Raw genomic sequence first — 22,328 nt, 5'->3', positions numbered from 1 at the left:
ATTAGCATTTCAATTTCTGATTAACTTCCATTCTGATTCATAACAACTATATTTCTCTAGTAGAACATAGTAATTTTTAATGCCTTTCACTGTTACTTTTATACCACAGTCTGTCTTGTAAAAATGCAAATATCAAATGAAACTTTCAACTCTACTGAAACACTGTACCATCATTTTTGGAAAAGCATACCTGATTCCATTTCAAAAAGTAAAATATTAGAGCAGTAACATCAAGTTGTAAATTATCTATAACAAACCCATGGATTCGATTTCTGTCAATTAATCCTGCCAATACTATTTTAGATGCTAGTTAAAGTTCTTAATAAGATAAGGCAACATCCACTAAAACAACCTCCTCAGCTAATTGAAGTGGGAAACAAATCTGGACATGTTACATAGAAAGAATGCTTTACTGTAACATTTATCTTTAACCATTTCTAAGAAAACAAAAGCCATTTTACAAATTTGCCAAGAATAGGAGTATGAGGAGTTAGTAAGGTTTTTGCTGTGCATTAAAGGTTGAAACTTGGTATGCTAAGGAAAGAGAAATATTAAGATCATAGACAGAAAAACAGTCAGGCATGCTATGTTTTTAAATTCATTCTTAGTGAACTGAATTCTTGAAAGCATTAAAAATGAGTAAGTCAGAGCCCAAAATGGAAAACTAGAATTTTTCAGATCTGATTTGTTTTACAAAAATGCTATATCTCAACAGATTAGGTAACAGATTAGAATATTCAACAAAGTACTTGCTGCATAAATCATCAAAAAAGTAAGGGAAAGTAGGAGAACCACCCAACTAGCTCATCTGCTAAACAAAGGCACTTCATTTTCCTTGGAGATTTAGAAGGTTAACATTTGGGAGATTTAGAAGGTTGAGTTTGAATGGGCACAGTTTTTTTTTTTTTACATAGTCCTAAGTGAATTAAGTGCTGGATGTAATGCTTTCAATGCTGTCTTTCTTTCGGTTTACTTAAAAATGACATAATAATACAGCATGTACTCACTACTCACGAATATTCTATCTACAGGGGACCAACAGCAGCCTGCTACGTTACTGTTTTCATCTAAAAGAGTCCTAAAGAATATTCTAGCACCCACTAATAGTATTTATTTGAGAAACTGGAATGAATTTTTGCAATTCATTCATTCCACCTTCTCAAATAAATACTATTAATGGGTGCTAGAATGGGTTCCAATCTTAGCTCTGCTACTTACTAGCTGCATATCCATGATTCAAGTTACATAACTTCTCTGTGCTTCAAGTTTCATATTTGTAAGGTAGGGATAGTAATGTTACCTACTTCATAAGATTGCTTTAATAATTAAGTAAGTTAATATACCTGATATACTTACAACAATGAGTGGCACATAGTAGTAACTAGTAAGCTTTTCTTGTTGTTTGCCAGGCCCAGTACTAAGTACTAAGAATATTATGGCAACCAAAAGCAGAAAAAAGTCTTGCTCACTTTGTATTTTCAACCATTAATTTAATACATATATAATTTGCAACTGAAATAATGGTTCATAAGGGTAAAAATTAAAATTCTATAAGAGTATATAACATAGGAATTTTACCCAGCTATAGTGAGAGTCACAGAAGTCTTCCTTGAAAAAATGAGCCTGCGGTGAGACCTGATGGATGAGTATGAGTTAACCAGAACAATGCTAGAGGCATCATGCTTCCTGATTTCAAACTATACTACAAGGCTACAGTAACCAAAACAGCATGGTACTGGTGCCAAAACAGATTTATAGACCAATGGAACAGAACAGATGCCTCAGAAATAACGCCAAACATCTACAACCATCTGATCTTTGACAAACCTGACCAAAACAAGCAATGGGGAAAGGATTATCAATTTAATAAATGGTGTTGGGAAAACTGACTAGCCATATGCAGAAAACTGAAACTGGACCCCTTCCTAACACCCTATACAAAAATTAACTCAAGATGGATTAAAGACTTAAACGTAAGACCTAAAACCATAAAAACCCTAGAAGAAAACCTAGGCAATACCATTCAGAACACAGGCATGGGCAAAGACTTCAGGACTAAAACACCAAAAGCAATGGCAACAAAAGCCAAAATTGACAAATGAGATCTAATTAAACTAAAGAGCTTCTGCACAGCAAAAGAAACTATCATCAGAGTGAACAGGCAACCTACAGAATGGGAGAAAAGTTTTGCAATCTATCCATCTGACAAAGGTCTAATATCCAGAATCTACAAAGAACTTAAAACAAATTTATAAGAAAAAAACAAACAACCCCATCAAAAAGTGGGCAAAGGATATGAACAGACACTTCTCAAAAGACGACAATTATGCAGCCAACAAACATATGAAAAAAAGCTCATCATCACTGGTCATTAGAGAAATGCAAATCAAAACCACAATGAGATACCATCTCATGCCAGTTAGAATGGCAATCATTAAAAAGTCAGGAAACAACAGATGCTAGAGAGGATGTGGTGAGATAGGAATGCTTTTACACATTGGTGGGAGTAATTAGTTCAACCATTGTGGAAGACAGTGTGGTGATTCCACTAGGATCTAGAATTAGAAATACCATTTGACCCAGCCATCCCATTACTGGGTATATACCCAAAGGATTATAGATCATTCTACTATAAAGACACATGCACACATACGTTTACTGCAGCACTATTCACAATAGCAAGGACTTGGAACCAACCCAAATGCCCATCAATGATACACTGGATAAAGAAAATGTGGCACATATATACCATGGAATACTACGAAGCCATCAAAACGAATGCAAGGACACAGATGAAGCTGGAAGCCATTATTCTCAAGAAACTACCAAACGAACAGAAAAACCAAACACCACATGTTCTCACTCATAAGTGGGAGTTGAACAATGAGAACACATGGGCACAGGGAGGGGAACATAATACACCAGAGCCTGTTGGGGGGTGGGAAACTAGGGGAGGAATAGTATTAGGAGAAATACCTAATGTAGATGACAGGTTGATGGCTGCAGCAAACTACCATGGCGCATGTATACCTATGTAACAAACCTGCACATTCTGCACATGTATCCCAGAACTTAAAGTATAACAAAAAATAAAATTTAATTTAATTTTTTAAAAAAGAGGCCAGGTGCAGTGGCTCACGCCTGTAATCCCAGCACTTTGGGAGGCGGAGGCGGGTGGATCACGAGATCAGGAGTTCGAGACCAGCCTGACCAACATGGTGAAACCCCGTTTCTACTAAAAATACAAAAAAATTAGCCAGGTGTGGTGGTGGGCACCTGTAATCCCAGCTGCTGGGGAGGCTGAGGCAGGAGAATGGCGTGAACCTGGGAGGCAGAACTTGCAGTGAGCCGAGATCGCACCACTGCACTCCAGCCTGGGCAACAGAGTGAGCCTCCATCTCAAAAAAAAAAAAAAGAAAGAAAGAAAGAAACCTTCCAAATTGAAGACAATCACGTACAGAGACTTTGTAGTAAAAAGCTTCAGAATAAGTAATAAAACACACATCACATCACAAAAAAGGATCATCAACTTGGCTAGTTGTGGTGGCTCACCCCTGTAATCCCAGCACTTTGGGAAGCCAAGACAGGCAGATCACTTGAGTTCCAGAGTACGAGACCAGCCAGGCCAACATGACAAAACTCTGTCTCTATTTAAAAATTTAAAAATTAGCCAGGTATGGTGGTGCATACCTGTAGTCCCAGCAACTAGGGAGCCTGAAGCATGAGAATGCTTGAACCCAGGAGCCAGAGGTTGCAGTGAGCCAAGATTGCACCACTGCACTCCAGCCCGGGTGACAGACAGAGACTGTCTCAAAAAAAAAAGATAATTAATTCCAGGGAGAATGAAGTTATTTAAGAAAAAAATGTAATCATAGTATACTACTTGGCTCAGTTGTTAATAATATTTACAAAGTTATAATAATATAAACACTGAATAAATGACCAAAGCTTATGCATATATAGTAAGAAAATTAAGGAGGAAAACTTGTTGTAGAAGAGGGGTGGTTGGGGAATATGTAAATGAGTTAAAACTTTATCTTCCATAATAGGATAACAGAGGCTAAATGTACAGTGAACAAAATCTAGAAATAGCAGCATATGAATGTCATTGAAAACTATGTAAATCCCAGAAGAATTAGCTAAAAGACTTAAAAGTGCTTGACTATGGGGAAATGAATTAGATAACGGTAGGAATAGGCACAGGACACCTTTTTCATTCTAAGATCATAGTATCATTTTATTTTTAAACTGTGTGCATGCATAAGCAGGGCAGCCATGGAGGTGTACCACTGAGATATCTTTCAAGATAACCTGCTGTAAAAATTGTGGTTGACTGACAGCACTAGCTGCTGCTCCCATGAGCCTAGTGGGGTTCTAGTGCCAGCCAATCCTGCCTGAAACACAACTCCTCTAATGGGCAGTTTTGACTCAGGGATTCCCACTGGCCTGGCTGAAATCACATAAGAACTGCGCTTAGCTCTGAGGCTCTTCCTACCCAATCTTTCCTTCCTTCTTTCCAGGTGTCCAATCTATATCACATTCTGAATGTTTTCCTTGTCTACTCCTGTTCCTTCCCCTTTATGCTTCACAGGAATCTCCCTGAAGAAATCTCTTGCTTATCGAATCCCATCTTGGTTCCTGATTCTCAGAGAAATAAAACTGGCAAAATAATTTTGATAAAATTGTTTAAACTTAAAAATGGAAAAAAGACCTATGAAAAAATCTTTAATGTTCAAATAGAGCTTTGCCACTTAAAAAAAAAAAAAAAAGAAAGAAAGAAAAAGAAAGAAAGAAAGTAAGAAAAAACTTGGCAATATACCTTAGTTCAAAATCATTCCCAATAGAGGAAACAGCATGAACTTTGGAGTCAGAGAGGCCAAGCTCAGGTCAACTGTGTAAAACCCTGGTTTTTTAATTTATGTCGTCTATGATCTTGGGCACAATCAAGACTCTCATTATTTGTAAAAAGTACCTCCTTTTTAAGTTGTTGTTGCATATTAAGTGAAACATTAACTCAGGACAAATGTTGCAAAATAACAATAATAATAGCATGAATCACTTAAGGAACTGAAAATAGGCCAATATAGGTGAGAGTTAAATTGGTAGTGTAGTTTTGTTATATATATATATATAAAGAGCCTCATTATGTTTAGAACTTTTGTCCCTGAAATTCCATTTATAGGTATTTAAACCAAGTATGTAAACAGAAATACAACAAAGTTTATAAACAAGTATGTTTAATATCAAATTATTACAATCTAAAAAATGTTAGAAACAACTAAAATATACAAAAATAAGAGTTAGGTTATATTCAAATATATGAGTGAAATATATTTCTCAACTATTAGAAAATAATTTGTAATTTGGGAATGACAGGAAAGTGGCCACAACATAATACTAAATGAAAAAAGTTAGGTTTATAACTATACAGTACATAATTACACAAATATTATGTTTATTTTATATATTATATAGCATGTCAAACAATATCAAATTATTTCTTGTTGGGATATATGTATAGGAGGGAGAAGGAGACAGAGATAGAGAAAAAGAATTTTTTAAATGGCAAATGTTAACAGCACATAACTGAGCAGTAAGATTATGGGTCATTTTTCTTTTCTTAAATGAGGAAATCTGAAAACCATCAGAATAGTATGACAATGCAATAATGCCATCATCTGAAAGCTTAGCACTGAGTAGACACTGAGCATACAAAGGGTGAATCTCACTGACAGTGATAAATACTTATTCTTGAATAAATCATTCAAAATTTAAAAAACAGAAAAACAAAAAACCTAGTTCTCCACCAGTGAATCTATCCTACAGAAGAAGCTTACAAGCAGTTGTCAAGAGCATCAAATGTCATTATTGAAAATTGGAATTTACTATGATTGAGAACAAGAAAAGAGAAATTAAAGTAGAAAATGAGAGTTTTATAATCTGTCATAGGGTTAGAGAAAATTTAAAAGAGTTTTAAGACAGTAGATTAAAGTGATGTACATGCATTCCCCCATAAACTCTACTTCTGCACTTAGGTAAGTAATTTACACTCCACTCAATATAGCATCAGAGTTAATTAAATTTCTGCCTCTCTCACAGTTAAATAGACATACTTAGTTTTCATCAAAGCTAACAAGTTAGAGCACTATAATTTTATTGAAATAATTAGCAACTGTCATAGATAATGTGCCCCAACCTTCTTTTTCTACCAGACATGAATTGAAAGTGGCAAACATAAGAAGAGGTTAAAAAAAAATCCTGCTCCGTCTCAAAAAAAAAAAAAAAAAAAAAAAAAAAAAAAAGTCCTGAATGGAGTCCTTTAAAACCCAGCTCACGGGCTGGGAGTGGTGGCTCACGCCTGTAATCCCAGCACTTTGGGAGGCCGAGGCGCGCAGATCACGAGGTCAGGAGATCACGACCATCCTGGCTAACACAGTGAAACACCGTCTCTACTAAAAATACAAAAAATTAGCCGGGCATGGTGGCAGGCGCCTGTAGTCCCAGCTACTCAGGAGGCTGAGGCAGGAGAACGGCGTGAACCCGGGAGGCGGAGCTTGCAGTGAGCCGAGATGGCGCCACTGCACTCCAGCCTGGGCGACAGAGGGAGACGCCGTCTCAAAAAACAAAACAAAACAAAACAAAACAAAACCCGCTCATGGAGGCTATTATTCTTAGCAAACTGACACAGGAACAGAAAACTAAATACCATATGCCTCACTTTTAAGCAGGAGCTAAATGATAAGAACTTATGAACACAAAGAAGGAAACAACAGACACTGGAGTCTACTTGAGGGGTTGTGGGGGAGCAGAGAGACAAGCAGAAAAGAAAACTACTGGGTATTGGGCTTAATACCTGGGCAATAAAATAGTATGTACAATAAACCCCCATGACCCGCATTTACATATGTAGAAACCTTTACATGTACCCCAAACCTAAAATAAAAGTTTTTAAAAAGTTCAAAATATCTCATTCCTTTCAGCTATATGTACAGAGATTCTCCCGATTTGTTCTCTATCTCCCATTTTCAAATTTACAATCTATAGCTAGATTAAAGCATTCAAGCAACAACCCAGGATTCCAGTCTACAAAGAGTGCTAAAATGACACAGGTGTCCTTCCTATAAATTGAAAAGCAAATTTTCTGTCTTCACTACTTTCTTGTGTAAAGTTTCTTTATGTGGAGGTCCCAAAGAAGCAGATGAAAGGAAAGCAGGCATATGCATTAAAAATAAACAGCTATACAATATTTACTAAGTATATAAAATATGATTTTTAATTATGCATAATTTATAAAGACAACATGGAATCCAATTGCTTTGGTCTAAATCCTTCTCTCTCTTCTCCCACTTGCTAATTGACCTTAGGCAAGTAATTCAACCATTGCATGCCCTCAATTTTTTCATCAATAAAATGAGAATGATAATGCTACCTGTCTCGTTGACTTGATATGAGAATTAAATGAGTAAATACCATAAAGAGCCTATAACAATAATGCCTGGCATTATTGTTACTGCTTTTAGTAATAAAAAGTATTTCTACTCTGCTTCCAAAAAATAAATGTTAAACAAATATTTAAAGAACATTGGTTTAAAAGGCATTGAATATTTTCTTCTGTTCAAAATGTGCAGTCTCTCAGTTGTCCCAAAACTTTTATCTCCTCCCCCATTGCTGCCCCTCCCCACTTTTCAGTTTCAGCTAATTCAGCTTCGATTGTTAAAAAGCGCACTCAGACTGGTTTTCTTCAATGATGTTTTCCCTTAACCTGTCACCTCTCCTTGCATGTGCCTCTCCCAGTTAGGAATTCTGGATCCCATTTTTGAAAGGGCTTTCCTTGATGTAATATCAGTATATATTTGAAAAACTTTTCCTTTCCATGACCCAAGACCTCCACAACTGCACTTGAACCAAAGCACACAGAGGCAGTCAAATATATAACTTGAACCCACCTTTCCTTCATGTTATAGAAATTGTAATAACTACATCTTAATGCCTCAAATTTTTGCCTGCTCTGTTCCCAGTGTTGCAATTTTTATCTTTAGCGCTTTTGGTTTTAGTAGTCCATCCACAGGTTGCAACAACTACATTCATTGGCACCATGGTAAATACTAAGTCAAAATGCATTACAAAACAAGGAGATAATATACGCCTTAATCTAAAATAATGAGCAAATAAAAACAATCTGAATTATTTACTGGTAATTGTGTCATATGTATTGTATACTTTGTTTTTTAGTGATTTAAACCTATAGTATTAAAAAGGTATTTATACTGACATTTTCTATTCAGTGTCCTCTTTAAAATTAACAGTAAACATTTGTTCATCAGCAAATGAATGGATAAACAAAATGTGACATATACATACAAAGGAATAATATATTTAAAAAGGAAGTACATTCTGATACATACTACAACACAGATAAAATTCGAAGAGATTATTCTAAGTAAAATAAGCCAGACTCAAACAAAAAACAAAAACTGTATGATTCTACTTACATGAGGCACCCAGAGAAGTCATGTTCAGAGAGACAGAACATGGAATGGTGGTTGCCAGGGTCCAAAAGGAGTGGGGAATGGAGAGTTGTTTGATGGGGATAGAGTTTCAACTTTGTCAGATGAAAGGAGATTGATTGTACAACAATGTGAATGTAATTTGGTGTACAACTGAACTGTACACTAAAAAAAAGTTTAAGATGGAAAATTGTATGTTATGTGTATGCTACCACAATTAAATATTTTTATATAAAACAAAATAAATTTTTTAAAATGCTTATGCTCCCAAATGGACAATCAAAACCTTGAAGTTTATCCCAAAGAAATAGTAAGAAATTCTAACTAAGGTTTATGGGAAAGAATGTTCACAACAGTATTATTTATAATATGAAAAATTGGAGGGAACTTCAGTACCCAAGAGTAAGAACATAATAACATAAGTGATAATATGGCAATATGATATACTTTGACATAGAAGCTTAGTCATTAAAGAACATTTAATGCCAGAAAATACTAATAACATAATTCTAAATGAGAAAAAAAGCAATCTAACATTATTTACACTATATTTCCATTTTTAAAAAATAAAATATATCTTTTAAAGTAAGTATGTAATCTTGTAGTGGGAAATACTTTCTAATTATGCTAGTAAAAGTATAACCCAAAAGGAGAGACCAATCCATCTGAGAACATAAACATGTAATAGTTTAGTACCTCAAAATACATCATAAGCAAAATTTAAAGGAAAATTGCAAACTGGAAAAATGTTTACAACATATTATATGTGATAAAGGATTAATATAATTTACATATAAAGAGCTTTTACAATAAATAAAAATAAAGATGACTACTGTTACCTCCATGAAAATGCCACAGCACCTCAACAGGCAATTTGAAGAATCATGATGAAAAACAAGCTTTAAAATATATTCTGTTTAGAGTAGCTTTCAAGATGGCTGATTAGAAGCATTTCATGCTGGCCTCCTCCACTTAGAAGAACTAGGTAGTCATACTTCAAGTGCATTTACAAGAGAGAACACCGGAACTGAACAGAGAAATGACAGAGGACACCAAAAGCAGAGAAAAGGAAGGAGGAGAGGAAGCCTCCACAGTCAGGATTGACACAGAGCCAGTAGTGACTTCCCAGCACAGAGAAAGGGTGAGTGAGAGACTTGCAAGAGCCCACATCCCCCTGTCCTAGCCATGGGAGAATCCTTCATCCCTCCCCACCCCCGAAACTAACCTAGGGAGCTGCCAGGAGACTGTGAGATGTACCTGCTCCAGAGAGGAGCTCATGCTGGGTCCCACATCCTTTCTGAGACCTAAGCAGCTACAGAAAGGTGCCTTTTTCAAACCTAGCCTTCAGCAAACTGCACACTGTCCTGGGATCCAGCAGCACCAGGACTGGGTATCTCAGAAACTCAGGCTGTCACTGCTGGGACAGGGGAGTGAGACAGAAGCAGTCTGACAGTCAGAGCTAGGAAGTGAGTAAGGCCTAGGCAGCAACAGCTGATCTCAAAAAGTGAGCACTGCATTGCCAAGACCTGAGACGGGGACATGAGCAGGGCATGAGTTGCTGATGAGGCTTGGTCATGAGCTGGGCATCTGTTCTTACAGCTAGAGAAGGGGGTGAGCACCACCAAGACTGGGTCATGAAGGGTACATGCATTTCCCACTCACCAGCCCAGACTGTAACCACTGAGGAAGGACCCACCCTCTCCAGTGGCAGATCCTTAGCACAGCTACTACTTCCCCTCCAAACACTCTGTCTATGTCCTGAAGATTGCCCCACACCTGCTCGTCACAGTTGATGCCCACTCTCAGCATTGCAGGGCCTAAGCACAATCCCACCTAGACCAGGTTTGCCCCCAGACTCTGAGACAGGGCACATATCTCAGAGTCCTGGGGACTTCCCAACCCAATCTGCCACCTTGGGCACCTAATTACTCCTCTCAGAGGCCTAAGTTTGTGCCTAAACTCTCACCTGTTACCACTGTAGCTAGCACCTAACTGCAAGCACCACCTGTGGGCCTTGAGACTGGCCTTCCCAGCCATCACAGACACTGCCAACACCAATGCACACTGCTCGGGACCCAAGAATCATCCAACATTCCTGCTCTCTTTAGCTACACCATGCCAGCTGCCCATGGGTCCAAGAACCTACCTACCCTCCAGTCCACAGCTGCCACTACTGGCATCTAAGCAAGCCACCTGGAGGTCCAATAATCAACCTGCTAATAACCACCAACACAGGTGCCAGGGTATTCCACCATGAGTCACAAATACAGGCATACTCAGCCTACTGCTGCCACTACTGTGGCCTAAAGAGTAGTGCACCTGGGATCCCAGTCCTGAGCACAAACTCAACAAAGCCTCCACTAAAAATTGCACCCTAAGCCACTAAGGAAAGCACAGATACCACTAATGCTATATACAGCCAACAAAACCATACAGAGGCTACAGTATTGCATGCACCCAGAATCAAAGCCAACTACCCTATCCAGCCAAAACCAAAGATACATCTTCAGGAAAATATCCTTCCCTACAAAAGTAAATTCCAAAAGAGGAAGAAGCAAATATTACACCAGATGCAAACGTATCAACATAAGGACACAGGAAACATGAAAAAGCAAGGAAATGGGATACCTCCAAAGGAACACAATAAATCTCCAGCAATAAATCTTAAAGAGAAATTTTCAAAATCCCAGATAAAGAATTAAAATACTGATTTTAAAGAAATTCAGTGCAATACAATAAAATTCTAAAAAAGATACAAAGATACTAGAAAATTCAGAATATGAATGAGAAATTTACTAAAAAGACAGATTTTTTTTTTTTAAAGAACCAAAGAGAAATTGTGGAACTGCACAATTCATTGAAGAAAATACAAAAGACATTTGAAAGCTGCAACAGACTAGATTAGGCAGAAGAATAAATCTCAGAACTTGAAGATAGATATTTTGAAATAATCCAGTCAGACAAAAACAAAGAAAAGATAATTTTTTAAAAATAAGCAAAGCCTTCTAGATATTTGGAAAAACATAAAGTGACTGAATTAACAAATTATTGGTATCCCTGAGGGCAAAGAAATAAATAAATAATTTTAAAACCTATTTAACAAAATAATAGATGAAAACTTTCCAAGTCCAGCAAGAGATGTAGACATTCACATACAGGAGGCTCAAGGATTCCCAGGCAGATGCAATGCATAAAGGTCTCTTCTACAACACATTATAATCAGATTGTCTAAAGACAAAGTTAAAGAGAAAATCCTAAAAACCGCAAGAGAAAAGCATCCAGTCACCTATAAAGAACACCTCATCAAACTAACAGCAGATTTCTCACAGAAATTGTACAGGCCAGGAAAGAATGGGATAATTATTTTCAAAGTGCTCTAAAAGAAAAAAAACTGTCACCCAAGAATATTGTATCTAGCAAAATTGTCCATCATTTAAAAAAAAAAAAAAAGGAGAAGTAAAGTCATTCCTAGACAAACAAGGGCTGAGGGAATTTGTTACCACTAGGCCGGTACTACAATAAATGCTCAAAGGAGTCTAAATCTGGAAGTAAAAGGATAGGATGACATTTACCATCATGAAATGTATGAAAGTATAAAAAACTCACTGGTAAAGCAATCATGCACAGAAGAAAGAAAAAGGACTTAAATAGTACCACTACAGAAATTAATCAATTCACAATGACAAACTATGAGAGAAAAAGAAAGGAACAAGAAATAGATAAAACAACCAGAAAATAATTACATTGAATGTAAACAGATTAAATTCCCTTCTTAAAAGACACAGAATGGCTGAATGAATTTAAAAACATAATCCAAGTATATACTACTTAAAAGAAACTGACCTTACTAACAAAGTCACAAATAGACTAAAAGTAAAGGTATAGAAAAAGATATTCCATGCAAATGAAAACCAAAAGCAAGCAGGAGTAGCTATAATTATATCAGATAAAACAGACTGTAAGTCATAAATAGTAAAAACAGACAAAAAAAGGTCACTATATAATGATAAAGGGATCATTCCAGCAAGAGAATATAACAATTCTAAAAGCATATGCACCCAACACTGAAGCACCTAGATTCATAAAGCAAACACTACTAGATCTAAAGAAAGAGATGACAATAAAACAATAGTGGAGGACTTCAACACCCCACTCAGCATTAGACAGATTATTCAGACAGAAAATCAACAAAGAAACACTAGACTTAAATTCTACACTAGATGAAACGGATCTAGCAGACATTACAGAACATTCTATCCAACAACTACAGAATATACATTCTTTTCATCAGCATATGCAGCATTCTCCAGGATAGACCATATGTTAGACCACAAAATAAGTTTCAAGAAATTTTGAAAAATCAAAATTATATCAAGTATCTTCTCATATCATAATGGAATAAAACTAGAAATCAATACCAAGACAAACTCTGGAAAGCATACAAATACATGAAAATTAAACAATATGTTCCTGAATTGCTAGTGTGTCAACAAGGAAATTAACATGAATATCAAAAAATTATTTGAAATAAATGAAAATGGAAACACAGCATACCAAAACCTGTGGAACACAGTAAAAGCAGTGCTAAGAGGGAAGTTTATAGCAATAAATACCTATGTCAAAAAAGTAAAAAGATTACAAACTACAACCTAACAATGAACCTCAAGAAACTAGAAAAGATCAAACCAAACCCCAAATTAGTAGAAAAGCAAGAAATAATAAAGATCACAGCAGAATTAGATGAAATAGAAACTAAAACACACAAAAGATCAACAAAATGAAAAACTGGTTCTTCAAAGACATAAAGAAAATTGACAAACTTCTAGCTAAAATAACTGAGAAGAGAGAAGACCCAAATAAAAAAATTCAGAAATGAAAAAGTAGACATTATAACTTACACCATAGAAATACAAAAGATCATTAGAGACTATTACAAACAACTACATGCTGACAAACTGGAAAACCTTTAGGAAGGGTGAATATATAATGAATGAATGAATATACAAACTTCTTAAGATTAACCAAAAAACTAATCACACAGAAATAGAAAACCTGCAGATCAATAACGAGTAGTGAGATTTAAGCAGTAATAAAAAGTCTCCCAACAAAGAAAAATTCAGGACTGGATAGACTCACAGCCAAATTCTACCAAAGAAGAACTAATACCAATCTTCCCAAAACTATTCCAAAAAAAAAAAAAAAAAAAAAAAAAAAATGGAAGAGAAAGATTTTTTCCTATTTTATTCTTTGAGGTCAGCATTACTCTGATACCAAAACCATATAAAGACACACACACACACATACCCACATGCAAGAAAACTAAAGACCAACATACCTGATGAACATAGACATAAATATCCTCAACAAAATACTAGCAACCCAAATCTAACAGCACATCAAAAAGCTAACATACCACAGTGAGGTGAGATTTATCCCAAGGATATAAGAATGTTTCAACAAATGCAAATCAATAAATGTGATACATCACATCATCAGAATGAAAAGCAGAAACCATATGATTATCTCAATTGAGGCAGAAAAAACATTTTATAAAATTCAACATCCCTTCATCATAATAACTCTCAATAAACCAGACACAGAAGGAATATATCTGGAAATATTAAAGGCCACATATAACAAACCCTCAGTTAACATCATACTAGCTGGCAAAAAGTTAAGCTTTTTCTCTAAGAACTGGAACAAGGCAAGGATACTCACTTTCACCACACTCATTTAACATAGTACTAGAAGTCCTACCCAGAGCAATCAGGTAAGATAAAGAAATAAAAGGCATCCAAACTGGAAAAAAAAGAAGTTAAATTGTCCCTCTTTGCTAATGATATGATCTTATACCTAGAAAAATGTGAAGACTCTACCAAAAAACTCTTAGATTTGATCAATGAATTCAATGATGTTTCAGAATACAAAATAAATGTACAAAATCAGTAGCATTTCTATATACCAATAATGATACAGCCAAGACAAAAATCAAGAAGGCAATTTGATTTTCAATTGCTACCAAAAATACCTAGAAATAAATTTAACCAAGGAGGTGAAGTATCTCTACAAGGAAAACTTCAAAATACTAATGAGAGAAATGATCAATGACACAAACAAGTGGAAAAACATCCCATACTAATACATCTGAAGAATTAATATTGTTAAAATGATCATACTGGGCCGGGTGTGGTGGCTCAAGCCTGTAATCCCAACACTTTGGGAGGCCGAGGCGAGCAGATCACCTGAGGTCAAGAATTCGAGACTAGCCTGGCCAACATGGTGAAACCTTGTCTCTACTAATAATACAAAAGTTAGCTGGGTGTGGTGGCACACGCCTATAATCCCAGCTACTTGGGAGTCTGATGCAGGAGAATAGCTTGAGCCCGGGAGGCAGAAGTCACAGTGACCCAAAACCATGCCATTGCACTCTAGCCTGGGCAGTAAGAGCGAAACTCCATCTTAAAAAAAAAAAAAAAAAAAAAAAACCATACTGCTGCCCAAAGCAGTCTACAGATTCAATGTAATTCCACCAAAACAGCAACATCATCCTTCACAGAATTAGAAAAAACAATCCTAAAATTCATACAGAACCAAAAAGAGCCCAAATAGCCAAAGCAATTGTGAGCAAAAAGAACAAAGCTTTAGGTATCACATTATCTGACTTAAAAATATATTAAAAGGCTATAGTAAACAAAGCAGCATGGTATTGATATGAAAATAGACATGTGAACCAATGAAACAAAATAGAGAACCCAGAAATACAGCCACATATTTACAGCCAACTGATCTTCCACAAAGTTGACAAGAAGTTACATTAGGGAAAAGATGCCTTCTTTAATAAATGGTGCTGAGAAAATTGGACAGCTACATGTAGAAGAATGAAACTAGACTGCTGTCTCACATCACATACAAAAATCAATCCAAAATAAATTAAAGACAATTATAAGAACCTAAACTATAAAAATACTGGCAGAAAATCTAGGAAAAACTCTTGGATATCAGTCTAGGCAAAAACTTTATCACTGAGCCCTCAAAAGCATACACAACAAAAGCAAAAATTAACAAATGAGACAATTAGACCTAAAAGCTTGTGCAGAGCAAACAAAATAATCAATAGAGTAAACAGACAACCTGTTGAATGGGAGAAAATATTTGCAAACTATTCATCTGATAGGTGACTAATATCCAGAACATACAAGGAACTCAACTCAGCAGGAACAAAATAAGTAGTCCCATTTAAAAGTGGGCAAAGTACATGAGTAGGCATTTCTTAAAATAAGACATATAAATGACCACAGGTATATGAAAAAAATGCTCAACAATACTAATCATCAGAGATGTGCAAGACAAAACCACAATGAAATATTATCTTACCCCAGTTAGAATGGCTATTATTTGAAGATAAAAAATTAACAGATGTTGTTAAGGATGCAGAAAAATTCCTAACTGTTGTTAGGAATGTAAACTAGTATAGCCACTACTGAAAAAAGTATGGAGATTTCTCAAAAAACTAAAAATAGAATTACCATTTGATTCAGCAATCCCACTACTGGCTATCTACCCAAAGGAAAAAAAAATAATATTTCAAAGGGACACTTGCACTCACATGTTTATTGTATTAGGTCGGTGCAAATGTAATTGTAAATGTTTAAAAAAAAAAAAAAACATTACTTTCACACCAACCTAATAGCACTATTCACAAGAGCAAAGATATGGAATAAACCTAAGTGTCCAGCAACAGAAGAATGAATAAAGAAAATGTGATGTATATATATGCAATGGAATACTATTTGACCACAAAAAAAGAATGAAAACGTGTCATTTGCAGCAACATGGATGGAACAGGAGGTCATTATCTTAAGTGAAATAAGACAGGCACAAAAAGATAAGTATTGCATGTTCTCATCTATATGTAAGGGCTAAAAAAATTGAATCCATGGAGGTAGAGAATGGATAAATAGATAATAGAGACTGGGGAAGTTTCATGGGGGAAAGGAAGGAGGATGCAGAGAAATGGGTTAAAGGGTACAAACATACCCAGTGTTTGATAGCAGAGTAGGATGACTATACTTAAATGTATTATACTCAGATGATAGACACCCACTGCTATCAAAGATGGAAAATAAAAGGTAAATACATATAACTTAGGACAGTGTGGCATTACGGATCAAGAGCCCCATAAAAATATGCATTCCTTTTACCCACTAATTATACCATTAGAAATTAAAGCTAAAGAAATATTAAGCATATACAAAATAACATAAATGAAAAGGATGCTCATCCCAAAGTTCAACAAAGGATATAGTTTAAACGATTTAAAAATATGTTTTTGTTAAATTTTGAATGACATAGTAGAACCTTCTGTGCTCTTAGAGGAGGGTAGGCTTTCACCCAGGGAGTAAAGGAAAGCTTATTCTTCTACTTATTTGCCATCTTGATTATCTCTGCCCACTCATGCCCTTAGGACTTGTTAATTAGTTTGCTCAGATTCCTGGATGCTTCTTGGACATATGAAAGGCCATCATACTTGAATTGTTTTTTATATCTCTTACTTTCATTCCAAGTTGCTAGATTTATAAATGGAGCCATGCCCATTTGGTATCTAAACAGCATACTCCCTCTACTTTGCCCACTCAAGCACCTGACTGAGTTATTGTTTCAGGCTTGGCAGCTAACTGGGGTTAAGATGGAACTTAAGGCTGGGAAGAGAAGCTCAGGTTAAATCCGAAGAATAAATCCTGTGCACAACTCACCAGGCATTTGCTTAGATAAAAATATAAATATTTTCCCACTTAACCCTGTCCTCTTTGTGTATACTTTAAGACACTGTCCAAGGAGAGGTGATTATGCCTGTCTGGAATTCATGTCTTTTTGTATTAACTTTCATGATATATATGTTAAGTAAGAAAAAGTTTCTATAAAACAGCGAGACCTGTGACCACCTATATTAAGATGATCTTAGGACTAAGAAGTAAGACTACATGATCAACATGACTCAGTTATTTGCCCAGAAAAATTAAGACTATAAACCAACAAATAATTTTCCTGCCATGGAAATCCCTGAAAATTGATTTCTGAGGCAACGCTCTCCTCACCTGAGCAGACCACTCACTTATCAAATATAGTTCACTTATCAAATCTCCATTCAAGACTTATGCCATGCTCTGTTAATCAATCTCAAGGCTATTATGTTATAAAATTTGCCTAATTAATGTTTCCACTTTGCAAGGCCCATCTTTGAAATCATCCAGCCTACCTTTATAACACTAACTTTAAAAAATTAAAACTCACTTATCCTAAGCACTGAGGTAGTGTGTCTACAAACTATGATTCAATTAACACTTACTTTTCCTTTGGTTTGCTTGACATCCTTAAATATGCATTTCTGTTAGCCCATTTTCACACTGCTATAAAGAACTACCTGAGACTGGGTAATTTATAAAGAAAAGAAGTTTAATTGACTCAAAGTTCCACACAGCTGGGGAGGCCTCAGGAAACTGACAATCACGGCAGAAGGCAAAGGAGAAGCAAGCATCTTCTTCACAAGGCAACAGGCAAGAGAGAGAAAGCATGCAAGGAAATGCCATACTTCTAAACTATCAGATCTTATGAGAAGTAATTCACTATCATGAGAACAGCATGGGGGAACTGCCCCCATGATCCAATCACCTCCCATGAGGTCCCTCCCTTGACATGTGGGGATTACAATTTGAGATGAGATCTGGGTGGGAACACAGCACCAAACCATATCATATCACCTTTGGCCCCTCCAAAATCTCATGTCCTTCTCACATTTCAAAACAGTCATGCTTTCCCAACAGTCCCCCAAAGTCTTAACTCATTCCAGCATTAACCCAAAAGTCCAAGTCCAAAGTCTCATCTGAGACAAGGTAAGTTCCCCCTACCTGTGAGCCTGTAAAATCCAAAACAAGTTAGTTATTTCCAAGATGCAATGAGGGTACAGGCATTGGGTAAATGTTCCCATTTCAAAAGAAGAAATTCATCAAAACCAAGGGGCTACAGGCCCCATGCAAGTCTCAAACCCAGTAGGGCAGTCGTTAAATCTTAAAGTTCCAAAATGATGTCCTTTGACACCATGTCTCACATCAGGGCATGTTGATGCATGGGGTGGGCTTCCACAGTCTTGGGCAGCTCTGCTTCTGTGGCTCTTCAGGGTACACCCCCCATAGCTGCTTTCACAGGCTGGCGTTGAGTGCCTGTGGCTTTTCCAGGTGCATGGTGCACGATGTCAGTGGATCTACCAATTCTGGGGTCTGAATGACAGTGGCCCTCTTCTCACAGATCCACTAGGCAGTGCCCCAGTGTGGGAACTCTTTGTGTGGGTTCCAACCTTCCAACCCCATATTTTCCCTTGAATTGCCCAAGTCAAAGGTCTCCATGGGGGCTCCATCTCTGCTGCAGACTTCTGCCTGGACATCTGGGTATTTCCATATCTCCTCTGAAATCTAGATGGAGGTTCCCAATCCTCAAGTCTTCTCTTCTGCATACCCACAGACTCAACACCACATGGAAACCACCAACACTTGGGACTGGCACCCTCTGGAGCAACAGCCTGAGCTGTACCTTGGCTCCTTTTAGCCATGGCTAGAGCTGGAGTAGCTGAGATGCAAGAAGCCATGTCCCAAGGCTGCACAAGGCGGCAAGGCTCTAGGCCCCACCAACAAAACCATTCTTTCCTGCTAGGCCTCGAAGCCCGTGATGGGAGGAGCTGCCAAGAAGATCTCAGAAATGCTCTGGAGGCATATTCTACATTTTCTTGGCTATTAACATTCAGCTCCTCATTACTTGTGCAAATTTCTGCAGCTGGCTTGAATTTCTCTCCAGAAAATGGGTTTTTCTTTTCAACCACATGGTCAGGCAATAAGTTTTTCAAAATTTTATGTTCTTCTTCCCTTTTAAACATAAGTTTCCATTTCAAATCATCTCCTTGTGAACATGACAGATCATCTCTTTGTGAACAAGTGCATACGACTATACACTTTCAGGAAAAAAGAAGTCACCTCTTGAATGCTTTGCTGCTTAGAAATTTCTTCTGCCAAATACCCTAAATCATCTCTCTAAAGTTCAAAGTTCCACAGATCTCTAGGGCAGAGGCAAAATGCCACCAGTCTCTTTGCTAAAGCATAGCAAGAGGGACCTTTGCTCCAGTTCCCAATAAGTTCCTCATGTCCATCTGAAACCACCTCAGCCTGGACTTCATTGTCCATATCACTATTAGCATTTTGGTCAAAACCATTCAACAAGTCTCTAAGAAGTTTCAAACTTTCCCATATCTTTCTGTCTTCTTCCAAGCCCTACAAACTGTTCTATCCTCTGCCTGTTACCCAGTTCCAAAGTCATGTCCACATTTTTAGGTATCTTTATAGCAATAACCTACTCTTGGTACCAATTTTCTGTATTAGTCCATTTTCAGACTGCTGTAAAGAACTACCTGACACTGGGTAGTTTATAAAGAAAAGAGGTTTAATTGACTCACAGTTCTGCATGGCTGGGGAGGCCTCAGGAAACTTACAGTCATGGCTGGCAGAAGGCGCAAAAGAAGCAAGCACCTTCTTCACAAGGCAGTAGGAGAGAGAAAGAGAGTGCGTGCAAGGGAGTGCCACACTTAAATAATCAGGTCTCATGAGAACTCATTCATTATCATGAGAACAGCATGGGGGAAAACCACCACCATGATCCAATCACCTCTCACCAGGTCCCTCCTTCAACATGCGGGGATTACAATTCAAGATGAGATTCTGGCGGGGACAGAGAGCCAAACCATATCAACAATCAGTTAGAATAAGAATGCTTTAATCAAAAGTATTGAGTAAACTAGTCAAAGTTATGAGAACAATTAAAATGTTCTGTCTTTTTAATTGTAAAAACAGAGAGCCCAAGTATTGCCAAGTGTGCTTACATTCTGTTGACAGTGAAATAAAATAAAACAAAGCTCTTTCCTACAGACAAACACTTATAACCCTGCAATGTATTTCCACATTATTTTGCATCTCACCAGAATTGTCATTTTGAAATGAACTTGTTTCTTAAAACCTGTAAATGTTTAACATTTTTTATCACTACTGTTTACGAGATGTAGTTTGCTTAGTTAATATATAGTCTTTATATACATATAAACAAAAAAATAGTCTTTTAACACAACTGAAAAATATATCTGATTTCCTAGTGCACTGTATTCAGCCTACAAACAGGGAGAATTATTACCATGATGTAGCAAAGGAAAGAAGAAGTGCTTAGGGGTGGGGTTTATGAACGTCATTTCTGAGGTTGCCTTTTATTCATATAAGCATAATATAATTGATACCAGGATTAAATTTCTTTGACCTTCCCTTTTGAAAGGTAAGTGTTCACAATTCATTTACTGGTTAATCAAGCTGCCATACTGAGATTGCCCCTAAGAATGTAATAAGAATAGTGAGGTTTATTCACAATCCAGTGACAATCAGATTGAAAAAAAATTATTTAAACATCTGGCAGACCTATCATTAGAAAAATCTGGTTTAAATAGAGGTAAATATAAAATTTTCACTAAAAAATACTTTCTAATTTGTCTGTGTAAGTTACCAAAAATAGATAAAAGCAATAATAATATGTGTATCCATAAACATAATAAAACTCAATACAAAAATGTCTAATTCTAATAGTTATAAATGCTAAATGACAAAAAATATATCTCATCTCAGGCCTAAAAACTCTTTAAATACTCTTCTCTAATTTTTCCATTTTGAGCCACTTCAAAGTCTCTTTCAAGGTGGTGACTTTCTTACCACAATAAGTTCTAGATAAGCTTTACTATATTAACAGGTTTTCTGCCGATACATTGAGAGTTCAACAACAGTTACATATGTTATGACTCCACATATGAATAGTATTTGAGTATCTAGAAGTATAAATAAGGATTATATCAGGTAATTGTGAGATTATTTTCTTTTTTTTTTTCTTTTGAGACACAGTCTCACTCTTTCTCCCAGGCTGGAGTGCAGTGGCACGATCTCAGCTCACTGCAACCTCCACCTCCCAGGTTCAAGCAATTCTCTGCCTCAGCCTCCCAAGTAGCTGGGATTACAGGCACCCACCACCATGCCTGGCTAATTTTTGTATTTTTAGTAGAGACAGGGTTTCACCATCTTGGCCAGGCTAGTCTTGAACTCCTGACCTTGTGATCCACCCACCTCTGCCTCCCAAAGTGCTGGGATTACGGGTGTTAGCCACTGCACCCGGCCTTATTTTCTTTTCTCTATGATCTGTTATTCTCAAATGTCCAATAATAACTATTCTTACTTTTAATAGAAAATATTTATTTTAAAATTTTAAGTATATCTACATAGTATTTTTTTAAATTAATCTTGATTTTAACCTTTAAGCTAGCCAATGTCATTGACATTGAACTGAAATTACTGAAACAACACTTCTGGTTAATATTAGTTGCATAACATTAGCTCTCAGTTTTGGGAGTGAGTTCTCTTGTTATAATCTGAAGCTTTCTCTAGCATTCTGAAAAGTAAATGGCATGAGGATCTTTCGGTCTCCCTCTCCTTTTCAAAATTTAAATAAAAATTACTAATATAAACTGATGGTGGCAATATATATATTTACCCAAATTGTGTGTAGAGACATGCAAAAACTGAAAATGATTTCAAAACCAAGTTACTGCTATACCAATGATTCATAGTAACACACACTTAAATAATTACCCAAAGTAATGTATCAGACAAAGAAAGCATCTGTCACACACTGACAAGTTACCCCTTAAGTTCAGAGGGAGTCCCCTTGGATTTATTAAGGTTTTGTTTATTTTTC

This window comes from Chlorocebus sabaeus, chromosome 24 (genome assembly GCF_047675955.1).
Source record: "Chlorocebus sabaeus isolate Y175 chromosome 24, mChlSab1.0.hap1, whole genome shotgun sequence".
NCBI classification, from domain to species: Eukaryota; Metazoa; Chordata; class Mammalia; order Primates; family Cercopithecidae; genus Chlorocebus; species Chlorocebus sabaeus.
Note: the sequence above shows the minus strand (reverse complement) of the source record.